At 35.3% G+C, this 20,569-nt stretch overlaps 2 protein-coding genes across 10 annotated transcripts in view; one reads left to right on the top strand and one right to left on the bottom strand.

Annotated features, from left to right (window-relative positions):
* Positions 1-20,569, bottom strand: part of LOC136038918 (ctenidin-3-like) — an 85,422-nt gene that overhangs the window by 8,860 nt on the left and 55,993 nt on the right. The window lies entirely within an intron of this gene.
* The window catches only part of LOC136038919 (keratin, type I cytoskeletal 10-like), a 97,036-nt gene that overhangs the window by 46,800 nt on the left and 29,667 nt on the right, over positions 1-20,569 (top strand). The window contains exon 1 of one of the 8 annotated variants that reach the window (XM_065722424.1): positions 15,026-15,043. The exons of the other annotated variants lie outside the window; for them this stretch is intronic. The gene's annotated coding sequence lies outside the window, so the exon portion shown is untranslated. Of the gene's footprint in view, positions 1-15,025; positions 15,044-20,569 lie in introns of those variants that run through there. 8 annotated transcript variants of the gene reach the window in all.

Raw genomic sequence — 20,569 nt, 5'->3', positions numbered from 1 at the left:
TTTCTCTCTGCATGCATAGGTTATACTTTGTCTGGTGGTACTCTTCACTCGCAAAAGTGAATTTTCCAGATGTTGCGCTTCATTTCGCGCAAAGGCTAATGTTCACAGGGTACTAAGATTCAATGGCCGTAATGAATTAGCCGGTCCAAGCATTATTGCACACAGTTAAGTCGCTGCTATATAATGTGTTGGGGATCAATGAATTGTTGCGTAAGTGCCTTAGCAAAACAGGCTTTGACCTTCAATCAGGATATAAAAATTTGATAAAGTGTTCGTCAATAATTTAAAATGGTGGCTAAGCGGTTTCTGATTATTTATGAAATATCTGAATACTGCAGTATTTGAGCCTGAGACCTCCAAAGTATAAAGGGATGACGTTCCCACCAGTCCAATGATCATAAATTGTTCTTAGAAATACATTCTAAGCAAAAGGTTTTGGTTAATGAACATTGTCTTTCCCTTTGAGTTGATCAGTATGGGAATTTGAGAGGGAACCTATTGTCCTCCATACCCTCACCATGCTGAGCCCCAACCATCTTCTTAAAGCCCTTTCCCCCTAAAATGACAACATCTCTAATTCTTAACCCCCAATTTTTATCAACCCCCAACTATTTTTGAATATAAATTTTTTTCAACTTTTTTAAAGTCTTAAAGATACACTGTGTATGTTTATAACAAAAAATCTTGATATAAAATTTTAAAGAATAGCATATTTTAATGCACTCTTTTGCACATTTACATCGTGCTTCGTACAACAACATAGTTTGAAGCTCAAGTTCGCATATTTTTGACATGTTTTGAACAAAACCGCAGCTAGAAGCATGGATTTGCTCGTAAAGATGAATATCTGAACTATTTGACAAACATTAACGTATATATGATAGAAAACGTGTGTGTTCATTGTCATGAAAGTTTGAGATTAAATTCCTTATTATTTTATATTTATATAAATTCCTTATATTTTTATTTTTGTGAGGGAGGATATGTTAGAATAACATTTCCAAAGATGTTTGTTCTCAAAAATTATGCACCACTAAAACTAGTAATTGACGACAAGGGTAAAGTTCTTGCTTGTGTCTTGGGTAACGTCTCACCGGTAGGAAAGTATTTTCATTACCATTCTTGTTTTAATATCCAAAATGAGGCAAAGAGAAAACAAGCCTACTGCTGGAGCAATGTTATAAGCCATATCTTGTCTAAGTGCCGGAAAGGCCCCTCATGTAAAAATAATTTGGTAATTGACAGTGAAATCACAGGTAAAATAAAAAGAGAATTGACAGACAATATTCCTTATGAATATAAAGACGAATCAATGAAAAGCAAATTATCGGTAAAGATAAATAATGCTATTTGTCGTATGCCTACATATGCTACATATGAAGTAATTTAATAAAATAACCACCCTTTCAATAGAGAGCATGCTCATTTATTTCATGGAATCCCTACAAAATCATAAAAGTCTTGAAATTTCTAAAATAGTTCTTACGAAATCTAAAATAGTTTCTAAGAATACAAAATAGTTCATACAAAATTCTATCTACTTAGATCTTACAAAATCATAAATTGTTCTTATAAAATGCATAATTGTTCTTACAAAGTACAAAATAGTCCTTACAAAATTAAAACAGGTCATTTAAAATACAAAATAGTTCTTACACATTTTGTTTGTTCCTGCAAACATTTTTCTTTATTTTTTATGAACTATTTTGTGTTTTTGGATTGTTCTAGTTTTAGAGATTATTTTGTGTTTTACATGTCTTTTTTAGATTTTATACGAACTATTTTGTATTTTGTAAGAATTATTTTTTATTTTATAGAGAGTCTTCTATATTTGCAAGAACAGTTTGAATTTTGTAGGAACCATTTTTTATTTTGTATTAACTATTTTGGAGTTTGTAAGAATTAATTTGTGTTTTGCATGAATTATTTTTGATTCTTTATGGACAATTTTGTATCTAGTAAAAACTATTTTGCATTATGTATGAACTGTTTTGGATTTCAGGTCAATTATAGATGTATCTCTTACTTATGAAAATTCTGTTCAATTTTTTCTGTCAATTAAAACAAATTCTGTCCCGCTGTATTGAAAAATAGACATGAGAGTGCCCTAAAAGTAAAGGAAGCATAACAACGCACTGCAAAGACAAATTTTTATTGAAATACTGCCACATACAATATTATATTTTATTAAGATCTATGAATAAATTTGAACTTTTGAATTCACTTCATAAACCAATTGATCACGCTCTCTCTTGAACGGGTAGTTATGCTCTTCTGTTACTTCATATGTCGTATCTCATGGTATACGAGCAATGGCATGACTAATTTTCATAGGCATTTTGCTTTTAGCTATCTGTCTTTTTTATTCCTTAGAGATATTATCCATCAATACCCTTTTTATTTTGCCTTGGAATCATTGTCAATACCATTTCAGTTTTAGATAGGTAGCAGTTCCGGCACTTGGATAAGATATGGCTTATGACATTACTGTAGCAGTAGGCTTGCCTTATTATTTTATTATTTTGAATGTTACCACTAGAACAATAATAATGTGATTTATCTACCGGTAAGGTATTACCCGAGGCAAAAGCAAGATGTTTGCCCTTGTCGTCAACTACTAGTTTTAGTACTGCATAATTCTTGAGAACTAATATCTCTCAAAATATTACTCTGGCATATTTACCCTCACAAGCGTTGAAGTTTTTAGGGTTACAAAGAATTTTAATCTAACACTTTCATGGTATACTTACACACATTTCTATAATGTCTCTGTCAATGCTTGTCTGATATTTAAGAAATTCATGTTAACAAGCAAATCCATGCTTCAAGCTGTGGTTTTGCTCGAAACATGATAAAAATATGCTAATTTTTACTTCAAACTGTGTTGTGGCTCTAAACATCTTGAAAATATGCATAGGCGTGCTTCAAAAGGAGCTGTTGCTGGACAAAAGATGAAAATATGAAAAAGTGTGGATTAAAATATGTTGTTCCTTAAAATTTCACAGCAAAACTTTTTTTTTTACAAATATGCAAAATGTCTCTTTAAAACTTGAAAAAAGTAAAAAAAAAATCGTCTAAGTTCAAAAAACAGTTGGAGGGAAGGCAAAAAATTGGCTAACAAAGAAATTGGAGGAGAAAGAAAAATTTAGAGGGAAAAGGTTTAGAGTGGAGGGACAAAACGATGGGGTTAAACAAATTTCAGGGGCTGGGGGTCCAAGGGTGGGGCCAGGGCTCAGGGTTGTGGGGTATGGAGGACCATGGGTTGCATCTCAAATTCTCATACTAACCAATTCACAGGGAGAGGCAATATTCATGAACACTAAGCCTGTTATTTAGAATGTATTTCAAACACCAATTTATAATCATTGGATTTTTAGCTCAGTTGGCTGGCGCGTCATCCCTTTATGCTTTTAGTGGTCTCAGGCTCAAATCTTGGAGCAGTCAAATATTTCATAAATCATTGGAAACCACCAAGCCACCATCTTAAATCATTGACAAACTCTTCATCAAGCTTTTATATCCACACTAAAAGGACAAAGCCTGTCTCGCAATGGCACTTACATAACAATTCATTTATCTGAGCACGATATATAGCAGCCACTTCATTATATGCAATGATGCGTGAATTCGGCTAATGTATTATGGCTAGTGAATTGTAACACTCGGCAAAGTATAACCTATGTGAAGCTTAACGCCAGACAAATTAACTATGGCCAATGAAACATAAAACTCGGTAAAGTTTAACCTAAAGAGGGAATACTTACCTTCGGCGACTAGATATAGAGGTCCGCTCTTATCCAGAAGGCCCATTCCACTCACAGAATCTCATAGTTTTCAACAGATGGGATGAAACTTCATTTGGGGTTTCAGATAAGCCCCCAGAAAATTCCCTTCCCCGGATAAGCCCCCTGGATAATTTCAGGTGTTTATTAGAGGGGATATTGAAATTTATACTAATCTGATTGGGTCAGAGGTAATGCTTGTAGCGTTACCTATAGTAAAGAGTCATAAGGCTTCAATGTATTATTGTGTATTTTTCTATTTTCTTTTGTTTCCGAGGCACTTCATATGGAAGGGATGGTCTAATGTGACTCATTCGATTGCTAATGAAAAGTTCCAGTTCGCTTTTTAGGAGTCAAAAGTGATCAGAAGGCAATCAGCCTCCCCCCCGTCCCTTTTCCCCCAAACGCATCCAATGAAAATTTTGAGATAGCCATGTTCTTCAGCATTGATTAAATAGCCATTTTGTTTAGGAGATCCACTAGTCGCATCTTTGGGGTCCAATAAATATGTCTCTGGGGTTGACAACCCCCAGGTTCCTAGGTCTAATTGTTTGATATGGAAACATTCAATGTTTGGTTTGGTGAGGGGCTTATAGAGAGATTGGAGGGCAATCTGGTCCCCCTTCTTGCCATTTTTTTTACTCCCTCTCCTTAACAATATTCAAAATGCAGTATTTATCATTTTATTGATCTTATAGCTATGCCTCCAGGAATGCCATGATCCTGACAGGCTTGGCAAGGATTGTAAATTATGTAATTTATTCACGATATAAGTGAAAGATTTTTTATGAGGAAAAGGGGAAAATTTTGATTATGGGCGCATCTAAAAAGGCCAAAGGTATTGAGGTAAAACTTTGAAGATGTTGAGGGTTATCTTAAGCTGAATCTAAGGACACTATGTTTATCTAGTTTATCCCAAAAAAAAGAAGACCTGTAGCATCTTAAGTACGGCTAAGGATATTAAGTTGAAACTCTTATGCCATGTTTAGAGGGATGTTTTGAAGCATTTGGAGGAATGCCAGTTCCTTTCCCATGTCTTTTAGCTGCCCTCTCTCCAAAACATTCAATGAAAATTTTGAAATAGCCATTCTTTTCAAAATAGTCTAAAGGTCAAGTATTTTTGCCTATGTGGAAGAAATAATACTCCACTGCTTTTGATAGGAATACCGAACACAATCAAACGTATTAAGTACATGCAAGTCGTCAAAGGGTGTAACAGCTTTATCTATAGAACGGCTATAGTTATGAAGCTGAAAATTACAGGGTATGTTTTGGGAGATGTTGACAAATTTATATATAGCCCCTCAAAGTTTCCAGGAATATTTCTGGACTAGGCTGTTATTTCTCTGTGGCTGTTCAATTTTGTGTTTGAGGAATTTCACATGGGAAGGAATTATTCTGGGGTACTTTTAGGCTAAGGGGAAACTTTCCAGGGAGAACTTATCAGAAGGAATTGTCTGGGGTGATTTTACGAAGGAAATCGCCGGTTCCCACCCACATCTAAATACACAGTAATTTATCGTTACGAGAGCCCATTCAGAGACATCCATTGAAAGGTTTGTTTAAAAATTTTAGTTTATTTAGTTTTTGCCCTTATTATATTTCTGGGGGTTGGCACTACATTCTGTTCTCAGGTTCAATTTCCTCTTCTATCAATTTTTCATAGGCTATAGGCATTCAAAATCCATTTCCATGGTATTTTTTTTTTATATTATACAAGTATACCTTTTTGTGCCTTATTAAATTTAATTTATTCTTAGGTATAGCCAATGACCGCATAAAATAGGCTAGGAGACTCGTTTTAGTTTAAGCTAAAAAATACTTTTTCCATCTGGAGCAGTATTAGACAAAAGAATGATCCCTAATCTGAATAGATCAACTCTTGAGACAAGTTACCAAAAATTTAAATAAAAAAAATGATGTGGCACTAGTTGATTACCTTGACTTTTTTTTAATAGCTCACCTGCAAGACAGCTGCTTAATTTCTCTCTAAACTGTTGTTTTAAGACCAAATACAATAATACGGGATTCCCCCAAAAATAAATACCTAATTCAAAGTGAAATCTGTTTATAAGCGTCCATATTAGCCAATTAAATAAAAAAAAGTCTTTTTTAACAGAAAGTAAGGAGAAACATTTAAAATTAAAACGAAAAGACATTATTCTTTATATGAGGGGGGTTTCAAGCTCCTCGACCGGTCGCTTGTTAGGCAATTTTTTTTTCAGTAATCTTTTTATCAAACAGTTTGTGGTAACGATCTGTAGTAAGGAGCGACCCAGCTCAATAGTAACCAAAACTCTAAAAAATGGAGTTTTGATACCAATAGTTACATCAAATGAATGGCATTTTACTGTTGATTTTAAATATATAAGTTTCATCAAGTTTAGGCTTACCCATCAAAAGTTACGAGACTAAAAATATTTGCCTTATTTTAGAAAATAGGGGGAACCACCCCCTAAAAGTCATATAATCATAACGAAAATCACACCATCGCTTTCAGCGTATCAGAGAACCCCAATGCGTATCAGAGAACCGAAATGTAGAAGTTTCAAGCTCCTATCTACAAAAATGTGGATATTCGTATTTTTTGCCAGAAGACCGATCACGGGTGCGCGTTTGTTTATTTATTTGTTTGTTTTTTCTTTTTCTTTTTCCCACGGGTGATCGTAGCGACCCAGCGGTCCTAGAATGTTGCAAGAGGGCTCATTCTAACGGGAACCAAAAGCTCAAGTGCCCTTTTTAAGTGACCAAAAAAATTGGAGGGCATCTAGGCCCCCTCTCATGCACATATTTTCACCAAAGTCACTGGATCAAAATTCTGAGATAGCCATTTTATTCAGCATAGTCAAAACACCGATATACTATGTCTTTAGGGATGAATTACTCCCCCAGAGTCCCCGTGGGAGGGACTGCAAGTCACAAACTTTGACCAGTGTTTGCACATAGTAATGGTTATTGGGAAGTGTACAGACACTTTCAGTGTTTTTTTTTTTTTGGTCGAGGGGAGGGATTTATACAGGGGAACTTGCCATGGAGGAATTTTTCATGGGGGAAGCGAATTTCCATTAAGGGGGTGCAGGAATTTTTAGCATTTTTTTAAAGAGCTATGAAAAAACAAATATGAAAAACTTTCTTCAACTGAAAGTAAGGAGCAGCATTAAAACTTAAATCGAACAGAAATTATTACGCATGTGAGGGGTTCACCTCCTCCTAATTTTTTGATCTTTAAGCTAAAGTAATTCTATGAACTTCAACTATTTATTCTATGGCCTTGTGATTCAGGGGTCATTTTTAAGGAATTGGGACAAAATTTAAGCTTTAGTGTAAAGAGCGAGGTATTGACGAGGGGGCGAACCCCCTCTTATACGTAAGAAAAACATACGAATTTAGAAGTTCGTTACGTAAGTTAATTCGTAAGTTACATATATTTTTACTAATAAAAACGTTCGTAAAATTAAAAGTTCTAGTTGCCTATTTAAGAAACCAAAAATTGGAGGGTAACTAGGCCTACTCCCCCGCTCTTTTTTTTCTCAAAATCGTCCGATCAAAACTATGATAAAGCCATTTAGCTAAAAAATAAATTAATATGCAAATTTCGTTTTAATTATTAATGTACGGAGAGCCAAAATTAAAACATTCATTAATTCAAAAACGTTCAGAAATTGAATAAAAAAACTACTCCTCAACACAAGAGCTGTTTAATTGAAACTAAAAAAAAACAAAAAAAAAGTTTTTTTAACTGAAAGTAAGGAGCGACATTAAAACTTTAAACGAACAGAAATTACCCGTATATAAAAGGAGCTGTTCCCTCCTCAACGCAACGCTCTTTACGCTAAAGTTTTTTACTGTTTTAAAAAGTAGAGTTAAGAGAAAGAGTCAAACTTTAGCGTAAAGAGCGGGGCGTTGAGGAGGAAAAGCCCCTTTCATATACGGAATAATTTCTGTTCGTTTAAGTTTTAATGTCGCTTCTTACTTTCAGTTAAGAAAACTTGTTTTTTATATTTAGTTTCAATTAAACAGCTCTTGTGCTGAGGAGTGGTCCTTGTGGAATTTGGACACAAAATCAAAATTTAGCGTAAAAAGTGAGGGATTGATGGAGGAGGTAGCCCGCTCATATAGGGAATCAGTTCTATTCGTTTTAAGTTTTAATGTTACTCCTTACTTCCGGTTAATTTTTGTATTTAATTTTTGGCCTTATTCCAAAAATACCAGGAAACTACCTTCCACAAGGAAAATTTCCTCTCTTGAAATTATCCTTCTCCCCAAGAACAATCTCCCCCCAACTAAAGATATCCGTATATTCCCCAATATCAAATGATGTATGTAAACAATGGGCAAATCTTATAACATTCAAACCCTTCCCCAAGGAGTATGGGAGGTTGCGCCATCCCTGAATACATAGTTATTGGACCTTTCAACTATTTTGAAAAAATGGCTATCTCAAAATTTTGATTTGACGCATTTGAGAAATACGGGGGTTGGTAGGGGGGTTAGTTGCCCTCCAATCGTTTCTTTCACTAAAAAGAAAGAGCCAGAGCTTGTACCTTTTCTTTGAAATAGCCCTTCTCTGATTTCTTAGGGCCACTGGCTCGATACAATCTCCCCTGAGAAAAGAAATAACGAATAAACATGCATCCGTGATCTTCCTTCTGGCTAAAAAAAAAAACACAATATTCCACATTTTTGTAGACATGAGCTTGAAACCTCCTCAGTGGGGTTTTCTGATATGCTAACTGGCGTGACTTTCATTGAGATAATTTGATTTTTGGGGGTTGTTTTGTCCTATTTTGAAAATAAGCTAAGTTTTCTCTGGCTCCTAGCTAGTGATGGGAATAATTGAACTTAACGTTTCTTTTTCATATATTTTGAGTCAACTTAAATAGTTATGTCTTTTGACGATTCCTGTTTTATGGAGTTTTGGTTGACCAAGTCACGCCATACTTACAGTTCGTTAGGCTACTACGAACTGTCTGATTTGCTTTATCGGGTTTTGCAAGAATTAAACTGATGGATTGTGTTATTTTTGTGTTTCTTTTTTTTATTAAATAAGAAAATTAAGGCAACATGAAAAAAGGCAAAAATTCAGCTTGAAGACAAAATTTATCCTAAAAGTTTGACTTCAGACTTTTTTAACCTCAGAAAAGTTTGCCCTCAGACTTTAAATAAACATGGTCGAGACTATTTGTAGTTTACTTATATAAATTATTAATCCAAATTATCAATTATTATTAATTAATCAATTATTTACCAAATTATTAACAAAAATAAAAATGTCAACGGTCCCTATAAGCTGCTTATCTTCTGGCTTTCGTTGAGTAAGACGAAAACGCTCGAGCCTAATTCTAATCATATATTGAACAGTCGTTAATTGTGAGTCTTGTATACCACTGTTTCAAGCCAATTTGCTCAAAATATAAAGCAAAAAAAGTAAAGTGAACAAGCACAATTTTGCCTCAAACGCAATTATCTTCCGGCTTTAAATATAGAGGCTCAAGAATATGTTTAGACCACTTGAAAAAAAGTAAATGGTTTAAAAATTATTTTAATTATTCATATACGATGAGCCAAAATCTAAACCTGTAGTAATTCAAAGACGGTCAGAATTTTTTATTTTTTTTTTTAACTGAAAGTAATGAGAAAATTTGAAATGAACAGAATCTATTCCGTATTATGAGAGGGTTTGTCCCCTCCTCATCGTCCCCTCATTATGCTAAAGTTTAACTCTTTGTCACAGTTCTACTTTTTAAAACAATAAAAACTTAAGCGTAAAGAGTGGAGTGTCGAGGAGTGTATGTTTCCATGAGATTTAAAACGAACAGAAACTATTACATATATGGAGAGGGCCGTCCCCTCTTCAGCGCTTTGCTCCTCACGTTAAATTTTTTCAGTACCTTTAAAAAAGCTTCTTTTTGTTCTTATTAAATGACAATTGTATTTGAGGAGTCGTTCTTAAAGAATTGAAACAAAATTCAAACTTTAGCGTAAAGAGCAAGGTACTGAAAAGGGTGCGATCTCTCTCATATATGTAATAATCGTGTTGTGAGAGTAACACTTTGGTTTTGTCGTGTTTTTTTTTTTTTGTTCCTAGCAGCCCGATTTTATCTTATTCGTAGAAAGTAGTAAAGGTATAACCTCTGCGGTTATTGTATAAAGTGTGACCATAGGCCGGACTTATGGATATAACTTTAAATTTTGGAAAGCTTTGTAGAACTCTTTCCTGGGGCCAAAAAGGATAGTTTTTGCTTGTCCTTGAGTCAGAGCCTATAGTGTGTGAAGTAAAGTGGACTTTAATAGCCTATGTCATAAGTTGTCACATCTGAAGTTATGCAGTCAAGCTTTCGTTTCATCAAACCATGTTTCTGCTTTCGAGTGGAAAGCTCCGTTCTAGCAGGCAAGCAGGCAGGCACCGGTTTCAAATTGAAGATGGACTAAAATCTATAAGTGTTAAATATATGCGGCAGTTACCCGACCCCACAGCCAATATATCTTCTTTGAGTGATAAATAGAAAAATTTACAGAAATAAAAAAGGGGCATTTTCCCAAGGGTTCGAAAGTGCTGCCATCTATTGTTTCCACCCATTTCTGTTCGTGATTTCAGCTGAGTTCATCATTCGATTTTTCGCACTTGGGATTGTGGTAGAGGAATGGTATCAGATGTGCCTCTTAAACTTTAAAAGTTCTCTCATTGCTAAAGAAATTAGAGTTTATCCTTTGCTCCTTTCTAAGTGATGACGTTAGAAACTTGGCCTACGGCAAAAAAGTCAACTTTTGAACTAAGACAGATAGATTTTTTTTCGACGGCAGTCGATAGCTCTAAGTAAGGTACACACTGGAACACAATATTGGCCAATACCAATTGTGAGACTTGTATGGGAGTTTTAAGCAACAGTCGGCTGTTAGCTCATAATCATCTTCGGCAATGAGGGGCTCGGAGCTTTTGCTGGTTGGTGTACCTATTATTTGTTTCTGGTGTATTTGATGGTAAGACCAATTTGGTTCCGGTGGTAGGACATGTAGGGGACTTGTTGATTTTAAGATCCTTACAGGTTAGCAACTTCAGCGTTTAATCAAAGCAAGCAAGGAAAACCAAAGTGTTCCTCTCGCAACACTTTGCTCGGCGAGGCCAAACAAACGTTGCCGCAACACCTCACGTTGTCCATGCAGCGTAGATCTAGTTTCTGTTCGTTCCAAGTCTTAATGTTACTCTTACTTTCAGTTGAAAAAAATTTTGTTATTCAATTTCTGATTATTTTTTAAATAATGCCAGGGAATCCCGCTCCGCTTCCCTGTCCACGTCCACGGAAAGTCCTCCCTGTCCACAGAAAATCCTCTAGAAAATTCAATCCCGGTGAATATTTACCCCGGATCATTGGCAGAGAAATTGCGTAAAGAGACATTTAAGACAAATAAAAAGGAATTTCCTTTAGGAAATCTGGAAAAAATCCCCAGCGTTAAATATCCCCCTGAAATTTTCCCCCGCGAAAACCTTCCTCCATAGAAATATTTTCTCGCATAAAATTCCCCTAACCGAAACTTCACCCCCCTTCCCATCGTACAGACAGTTCGTAACCATGAGTGGTCTGAAAAGGAATGTTCTGTGTTTCGTTAATTAGTATTTAGTCTTGCTATTTCAAAATACCTATTTTACGAAAATTAGTGTTTAGCTATTGATAATAGTTAAAAAAACGAAATTTCACGCTGTCACAAGCAAAATAAAATCTCAAAGCCAAAAAAAAGAAAGGAAAAAAAGACTGTAAGTTGCAAGCCAAATACATTTCTTTTTCTTCAAAAAAAAAAAAATGCAAAGTACTTGAAACATTCTGTAAATGCCGTGACTGAAATATATCTTGCATTTTTTCTTACTAAAGAGCATTTTCGTAAGGTTTTATAGTCAAGGTTAAAATATAAATGTCTTCGGTTAAGTGCAAACTCATTGGCAAAAACAAAGGAGGGTTTTATTTATAATAACTCAAGTCATAAGAGCATTGGTATGTGTGTTTTCCTTTATTAAATTTTTTATTTACTCGCCGTATTGTGTTTTTGTATGTTCTTTTTTTCTTTACTAACTTTGTATAGTCGGTATATTGACAATACTAGAACAACATGTAATCGTTCTTATTAATTTTAACAAAAGCAAAGATAGTAATTACAATTTTCCTTAAATTTGTAGCAGAAGTTAGTTTCAGAAATTCTCAGTAATTCGTTCCTCGTCTTCATGCACCTTGAAAAACCTACTTTCTACTGAATACTTTCTACTGATTTTACTGTTGAAAGAATTTCGGGAAAAGAAAATGAAACTACCATATGTTAGAACACAGGATACTAGACATTATTATTGTTTCATTTAATAGCATTGAACATTCTCTCCATCTCTCTCTCTCTATCTCTCTCATTTTCTCACTCTCCTCTCTCTCTCTCTCTCTCTCTCTCTCTCTCTCTCTCTCTCTCTCTCTCTCTCTCTCTCTCTCTCTCTCTCTCTCTCTCTCTCTCTCTCTCTCCACCTTTTTCTCTCGTTAAAACGCTGAAATATGAATCTACCTAAAGCGTCTTAAGGGACATTAACAACCCATTTAACAGATCGTTGCTAGCTTTACACTCTGCTAATTGAGAAAGAATAGAATAACTGGGAAGAAAAACATAAAATATATTTTGATCACGGCATTAATAGTTTGTTTATTTTTTTAATCAGAAATAAAATATATTATCTGTTTATAACTTACAGTATATTCATTTTTAAAGTTTTCATTATTCAGTTCCGTTTGTGACATTTAGTTTTGCTTTGACTCAAACTGACATTTAAAAATTAATTATTACTGAATAATTCTTTTAAGGGTACATGACTAAACATTAAAATAATCTGAATTAACTAACTTAGGCTTTCAACTAAAATGATCTAAATAAAATTCTAAGACCTCTGCTTCTTTTTTTTACAGCTTCAAAGAATAAACATGGCCAAATAAAAATATTAAACATATATATTTTTTGAATCTAACTCCAGCGTTTCAAGTGACACTAACGAGGGCATAACTATCCCTTTAGCAAATCAATCAAAAATATACATATAAATAATTTGGTGCACGCCACTGGGTCTTAGTTATTAAAGTGATGTTGTGCTTACAACTTCGAACACAAACTAAGTGAGCTGAAGCTATAGGGTTACTTTATAACATGCCCAAACTAACAAGTCTGCTCAAATACTTTTTACGTTAAATATTAATGCACATTGATACGGTTCTACCTATTTCCCTCTGTAAAAATACCCCACAAAATTTCCTCCCCCAGCCCTTTCAACTCCTTACAAAAACTCGAGAAACGAAATCACCATTAACTTTTCTGGAAATTGGGAATAAGCATGTGGAAATTTATTTTTTATAAAAGTTTCTAATTTAGTTAATTTGCTATTAGATTAAAAATTCTAATTTTAAATTAATTAAATTGAATGATTATCCTAAAATTTTTAAGATTATTTACATAATAATTAAACTTAGTTACTTCAAAACATTTATTATTGCATTAAAATTTAACTTTGCTCCACCAAAAAATAAAATATTAACAATAAAAAAATTATGTAATTTTGTAAATTTTTTTGGCCAGAAGAAAGATCACGGATGCGTGTTAATTTGTTTTTTTTATTGTTTCTTTTGTTGTTTTTTTTCCCCAGGGATGATCGTATCAACCCAGTGCTTCCAGAATATCATAAGAGGGCTCATTCCAGCGGAAATTACAAGTTGTAATGCCCTTTTTAAGTGACCCAAAAATTGGAGCGCAACTTGGCCACCTCCCCCGTCACTTTTTTCCAAATATCGACCAATCGAAACTTATAGATAGCCATTTTGTTCATCATAGTTGAAAGGCCCAATAACTATACCTTTGGGCTTAATATGACCCACCCCCCACAGACACAGGGGAAGGCCTCTAAGCTATAAAATTTGCCCATTGTTTACGTATAGTATTTGTTATTGGGATGCATGCATACATTTTTGGGTAGGGGAGGGGACAAATTTTTTGCGGTGGGTTTTTCAACGGGGGTATTTTCCATGGAGAGGGAAGTTTCCAGGGAGTGAAATTGTAAGGGAAAGCATACACAGCGGGAATTTGCCAGAATTCTTATGCGGAATCCTTTTTATATGTCTTGCTTTATCTTTTCCATCTCAATTTTATGCGCGGAGTGGTTAAGAGTAATTGTCCAGGGTAAAATATCACCAGGATTGATTTGTTTAGAGGACATTTTCATGGTGATGGGGTTTCTCCGTGGAGGTGAAGTCAGATTTCCTGGCATTTTTTAAAAAACGGTCTGAACTTAAATAAAAAAACAAATTTTTTCTACCGAAAGCAAGGAGCGACATTAAAACTTAAAACGAAAAGAAATTATTCCGTACATGAAAGGGACCGTCCCCTCCTCAACGCCTCGCTCTTTACGCTGACGTTTGTCTCTTTTTCACAGCTCTGCAATTCTAAAACAATAAAAAACTTTAGCATAAAGGCGCTGAGGAGGGGACAACCCCTTTCATGTACGGAATAATTTCTGTTTGCCTTGAGTTTTAATGTTGCTCTTTAACTTCAGTAGACAAAACTTGTTTTGTTTTTTTTATTTAATTAACATTCAAAAGGAATAAAATTGCTATAACTGACAGACAAACTTATTGTCTCTGTGGTTAAAGTTGGTTTGGAAGCAGAACTCGTTCGAATATTAATCACCACCGGAGCTGAAGCCTAAACTAGTGTCCAGAATAAAGTGCTCCTTATTAATTAATCACTATGTTTGAATTCGCAATGAAAATTATTTTTTTCTAATCCCTTAGCTTGATCGACTAAACTTGCCGATTAACCTGATCGATGAGTCCATAAGTCTCGTCTCCGTCTGACTGAACTAAATCTGGGGCAATATTCGAGAGATCTGCTGATCCTATTGTCACATGAACGAAACAAAATTAATCAAGAAATCAAAATCAAATAAATTAATTTATCTTTACTGCTTAAATCATATCCCTTTCAGAAACTCATTTCCCTAGAGTAGAAAGCATGAAATTAGGTGATATAGAATTTATTTACTCAGACAGGATGGATGTGGTGCATAGACAGAGAGTATGGTTCATGATGAATCCATTACGGTGTTTCTTCATAATATGGCCCACAAGTTAACATGCTATTCACTTGATGGTGAGACAACAAATCTATTGATTATGCTTTGGCAAACCAAAGACTGGCAGGATCAATATAAGATACAAGGGAATATAGGAGTGCTGTTATTGATGTTAAAGGTAAAGATCACCATCTGGTAAAGTCTAGGGTTAACTTTAAGCTGAAATTCCAGAAGGGTAACTACCTCCCGGGAAGTTATGATGTTGGTAGACTCCAGTCTGAAAATTTGAGAGATATTTTCCAGGAAAAGATGAATACTAAACTGGAGAGTTTAAAATTTTACAATGCAGAAGATGATTGGAATAATTTTTGAAAAATAATTGGTGAAGTTGCTAGTGGTGTCTTAGGGAAGAAAGTTTGGACTGCAGCTAGGAATACTAGTGAAAAAACTTTATGTTTAATTGAGATGATTAGCTTCAGGTGGTTAGCTTCACTTACCTTGGTAGTGTTATTAGTAAAGACGGTGAGAGCAGTGAAGATATTAAAAGTTAATTAGCCATAGAAATTGCAGAAATTAAAGTAGAATTACAATAAAAATTAAAAGTAGATCTTTTCCATAGAAATTGCCTACGGATTGTTCTGGGTAACCAGCTGACTATCCGTTTTTATGGCACTTAGTATTTACCAAGTGACATATAGTGATCGCAAATTCTGTCGGTCTGTCGGCCTGTCCCGGTTTTGCTACTTTGGGCATTTCCAGATAAGCTAGGACGATGAAATTTGGCAGGCGTATAAGGGACCAAATCAGATTAAAAGGAAAATAGTCATTTCCCCGATTCGACCATCTGAGGGGGAGTGGGGGACAGTTATTTGGTAAAATTAGAAAAAATGAGGATTTTTAACTTACGAACGGGTGATTGGATCTTAATGAAATTTGATATTTAGAAGGATATCGTGTCTCAGAGCTCTTATTTTAAATCCCGAAAGGATCCGGTGACATTGGGGGATTTGGAGAGGGAAGCCTGAACTCTTGGAAAACGCTTAGAGTGGAGGGATCGGGTTGAAACTTGGTGGCAAAAATAAGCACAAGTCCTAGATACGTGATTGAAATAACCGGAACGGATCCGCTCTCTTCGGGAGAGTTGGGGGGCACCTAATTCAGTAATTTGGAAAATTTAGAAAAAATTAGGTGTTTTTAACTTACGAAAGTGCGATCGGATCTTAATGAAATTTAATATTTAGAAGAACCTCGTGTCTCAAAGCTCTTATTTTAAATCCTGACCGTATCTGGTGACACCGGGAGGAGTTAAAGGAGGAAATTGGAAATCTTGGAAAACGCTTAGAGTGTAGAGATCCGAATGAAACTTGATGGGAAGAATTAACACACATCCTAGATATGTCATAGACATAACCAGACCGGATCCGCTCTCTTTGGGGTTGTTGGAGGGGATATAATAGTTTGCGCACTTCCAGATAAGCTAGGACGAAGAAAGTTGGCAGGCGTATCAGGGACCAGACTAGACTAAGTTAGAAATAGTCTCTTTCTCGATTCGACCATCTGGGGGGGGGGGAAGGAGCGAGAAAACAAGATAGTTGAGAAGAATTTTATTTGTCGATAAAATAAATAACTGTTCTTCTTAACATAACAATGGCTTGTGGTTTTGGGGTATGATTCTCGCTTAGCAGGCTCAAATCTCGGACCTCCCCAATTTTTACACGAAGAAGATCCGAAACTAAATACGTGATCAACATAGCGATCGCCGAAAGTTGGTAGGCATATCAGGGACTCGATCAGATTAAATTAGAAATAGACGCTTCTCCAATTCGACCATCTGAGGGGAGTTGAAGGACGGTTAATTCGGAAAAATTAGAAAAAATGAGGCATTTTTAACTTACGAATGGGTGGTCGGATCTTAATGAAATTATATATTTAGAAGGACCTCGTGTCTGAGAGCTGTTATTTTAAATACCGTCCGAATCTGGTGATACTGGGGGGAGTTGGAGGGAAAACCGAAAATCATGGAGAACGCTTAGAGTGGAGAGGTCTTCTTACCTCGAAACAAGTGCCATATGAGCTCTTGGCTCTTGTTCAAACAGTAGGCTGTACAAAAAATATGGTCAATCCCACTTTCTAGGGCTATAATAAAAGCGAGGTTGAGATAGCTGGGGTACTTTCAGCGGATGAAGGAGGACAGATTGCCGAAGATTTTCCTTTTCGACCAACCGTCTAGGACTAAATGGAAAGCAGGTCATCCTCGTATGTAGTACAGCTACATACGGTCATCCGCGTATGTAGCTGTGTTGGCCTCCTGGGGCTTGGTGCTGAGGTAAGCTGTTAGTAGTAGTAGTATTTAATGCTTCAAACACTATGAATCTATTTTCACATTACTTAGTAGTTCAACTGGCATTCTAAAAATACTTTGATTTCATTTTTTTCAATCACGGTCGCAGAGTGTTCGTTCTCAGTTTAATCTTAAATTTAAAAGATTTTTAAGATTTTTAAGATTTAAATTTAATCTTAAATCTTAAGTTTAAATTTAACTCTATAAGTCAAGCTTAGGGTCTTTAGCATGTTAGGCCCTGGTTTGGTTGGTGGTTTCACTACAAACTGAAGTTGTATGTCAAGCATAGGGCCTTCCGTATATTAGGCCTTGATTCTACAAATGCTTTTGCTGTAAATTCAAATTGTAAAATGAAGAACGTTCAGCTAATTAGTAAATATCAGGACTTCAGTCTCAATTGTTTCAATTCCCCACAAGTTGTTCTGTAATTAGGTCATTGATTTCGTACAAACCACAGTAGGTATTACGACACTAATCCTAGCAAGAAACATAATTGGATATTTGACTATCACAATATTTGACCTTCATCACCCATTTCCAACATTCAGAAAGAACAGAATTCCAACAGCTGACATTCAAACTATTTGTCTTCCTGGTAAAATCTGGTTCTGAAGCTGAACTCGTTCTGGGTTCTTTTCTATTTAAGTTTTTATGTATGCTCGCTACTTTAATGGTTTTTGACAATAAAAACCTGACGCCTCAATCAGGTTTGGTTTTGTTGTCACAGATGATCATAGGCCCAAGGGCTATTCTATTCTCCTGACTTTTTTTTATAGTTCTTTTCAGTTTTCAATCGAGTTTTTGTTTATATTTAGGCAGACCTGTACTACATGTAATAGCATGTACTGTAATTGAAGCTATATTATATCAAACATAAACAGGCTGATTAAAGGCTACATATTTTCTAGGTCAGCCTATCCCCGAGAGGGAAATTCTGCTTGCGGGCCTAATAGTGGCATCGCTCATTTTATAAATATGCAGGGTAGTATCGACATTTTGACTGACGAATTCAGACGATTCAAACTTGTCTTATTAAGAAGCTCATATCCCATGGGTAGTAAGTAAGAAAGTAGGTGATATAGAATTTATTTACTTAGGCTGAAAGGACGGGGTACATAGTCAGGGAATAGGGCTCATGATGAATAAGGAAGCTGCTAAGTATTGTTTAGGCTGGGAACGTATTAACAATTGAATACTAAACGCTCATTCTATAAAAAAGTGCAGGGCAACAGTAATTGTAGTTTATTCCCTTGTATAACCGTCTGGCGGAGATAGTAGTGACTCAGCTGAATTTTACGTACAGTTACATGAGGAAATAGACAAGGTCTCAGGTAGAAATATGGTATTTTTATCATATTTTAACGCAAAGATCGGTAGAAATAACAATATTTGTATCCTATCCTCGGTAAATTTGGTGTAAGAAAAGAAAACAGTAATGGCTACTGTTATTGACAAATCTGTTTAAGGATTAGTATATTTATGGATTAAAAAATTTATTTATGGATAAAAATATTTATGGATTAAAAAATATTAAGGATTAGTAATAACTGTTGTTAAGGTAGGAAATGAAGTTTGCAGCTGATTTCGTATTAAATCACAAGTTAGGCAGGGTTGTTTTCTATCCTCTTTTATTCGGATCATTTTGATGAACTTAGTCTTAAGAAGCACAGGAAAGGCAAAGAGAGAACATGGAATCAAATGGGGATGACAATTTCCTGGACTTAGATTATGCTGATGATTTAAGCATCTTATGTGAAAGTGAGAGCAAAATGAAAGTTTGCGAGTTCTTGCTGCTAGAATAGGTTTGACTATTCAACCCTATTGAATAGATATTCTTCACTTACATTAGTATTGTTAGGTATGGTGGGAACCGTGAAGATATTAAAATTAGAATCGCCAATGCTCAGTGTGTTTCTTCAGTGTTTCTTCAAAGTTGAAAAAAGTTTGGAAGAATAGAAACACAAGTCTGCAAACCAAGATTAGAATTTGGAAGCTACAGTGATGACAGCGGCCAAATATGACTCCTAAGCATGGGCGCTCAGAAAAAGCGGATGAAGATTTGCTAGATGTTTTCCGGAGAAATTGCCTACGGATTGTTTTGGGTACCCGGCTGACTGACTGCATTTCAAACAATATGCTGTACGAAATGTGTGGTTCGGTCCCACTTTCTTGGACTAAAATGAGACAAAGTTTGAGATGGCTAGGGCATGTTCTGCAGGTGAAGGATTACAGATTGCCTATGATTGTCCTTTTTGGCCACCTGTCTAGGGCTAAACGCAAAGTAGGTCACCTGCAGTTGGGATGGAAGGCTGTCATAGAGAAAGATTTAAGGGAAATTGGAACTTCCAAGGAGGGTGTAAAGAGGGAGGCTTTGAATAGATTGGAACAGAGGAGGAGCGTGTGTAGTTGTGTTGGCCTCAGGTGGCTTGATGCTGCGGTGAGTTGTTAATAGTAGTAATAGAATTTGTTGTAGATCAAATATAAAAAAAATTTTTTTTAAAAAATCTATAAATAAAAAAAACACAACTATTCCAAAATCTTTTCGATCACCATGCCTACACGGATGAATCTACAAAATTTTTCATGCTATTAACATTTCAAGTTTCCAAAACCCCAACAAACCACCCTGCATCGCCCTTTTTTTACCTCAAATATGACCTTTCTCAAGTATCCCAACTCGGCGCAATCAGCACAAAGATGGAAAAAAATCATTTTCTCCACACATCAGACAAAAATAATGACCATCTTTAACCCTTACCAACCCCAAATATTTCTTTCTACCACCCATTGGTAAAATATTCCTCCTTTACAAATTACCCCTTAATATCGAGTGCCCCCAAACCCACTTTTAAATGTAATTCCTCACTCAAACTTCTTGTAACACTTCAGTGACGGTTAGCAATTTTTATCATTTTGGCAATTCTTTATTTTTGAATACTTAATTTATGATTTACTGGTCTAGTTGCTATTTCTGCTACATTTTCCGTACCTTCTCCTTCATTTCACCATTCACTGAAACCGCAACCGTCCATAATTGATTTAACATGGCTAGTCCATGTATTTTTCTTTATATCACCAGGCATATTCTTAACTGCCAACTTAACTAGCCTTGTATTCGGCAAGTTTGCAACTTATTATCAACATTTTACCATCCTAACTAACCTACGATTTCTTAGTAGTCCTAGCCCCAAATATCCCCTTAATACCAAATGATTAAAATTTGACTCAAGTCCTAATAACCTCTTAAAATGATTCATTTGTATCCTATTTTACTTAACAGGCTTTTCCGCTCCCCAGACTTCAGTGCCATAATGAAGCACTGCTACATTCCTAGAATCTAAAACTTGCTTTTGTAGCCTAATT

Source organism: Artemia franciscana, chromosome 18 (genome assembly GCF_032884065.1).
Source record: "Artemia franciscana chromosome 18, ASM3288406v1, whole genome shotgun sequence".
Taxonomy (NCBI): Eukaryota; Metazoa; Arthropoda; class Branchiopoda; order Anostraca; family Artemiidae; genus Artemia; species Artemia franciscana.
This window is presented reverse-complemented; position numbering and strand designations above follow the sequence as displayed.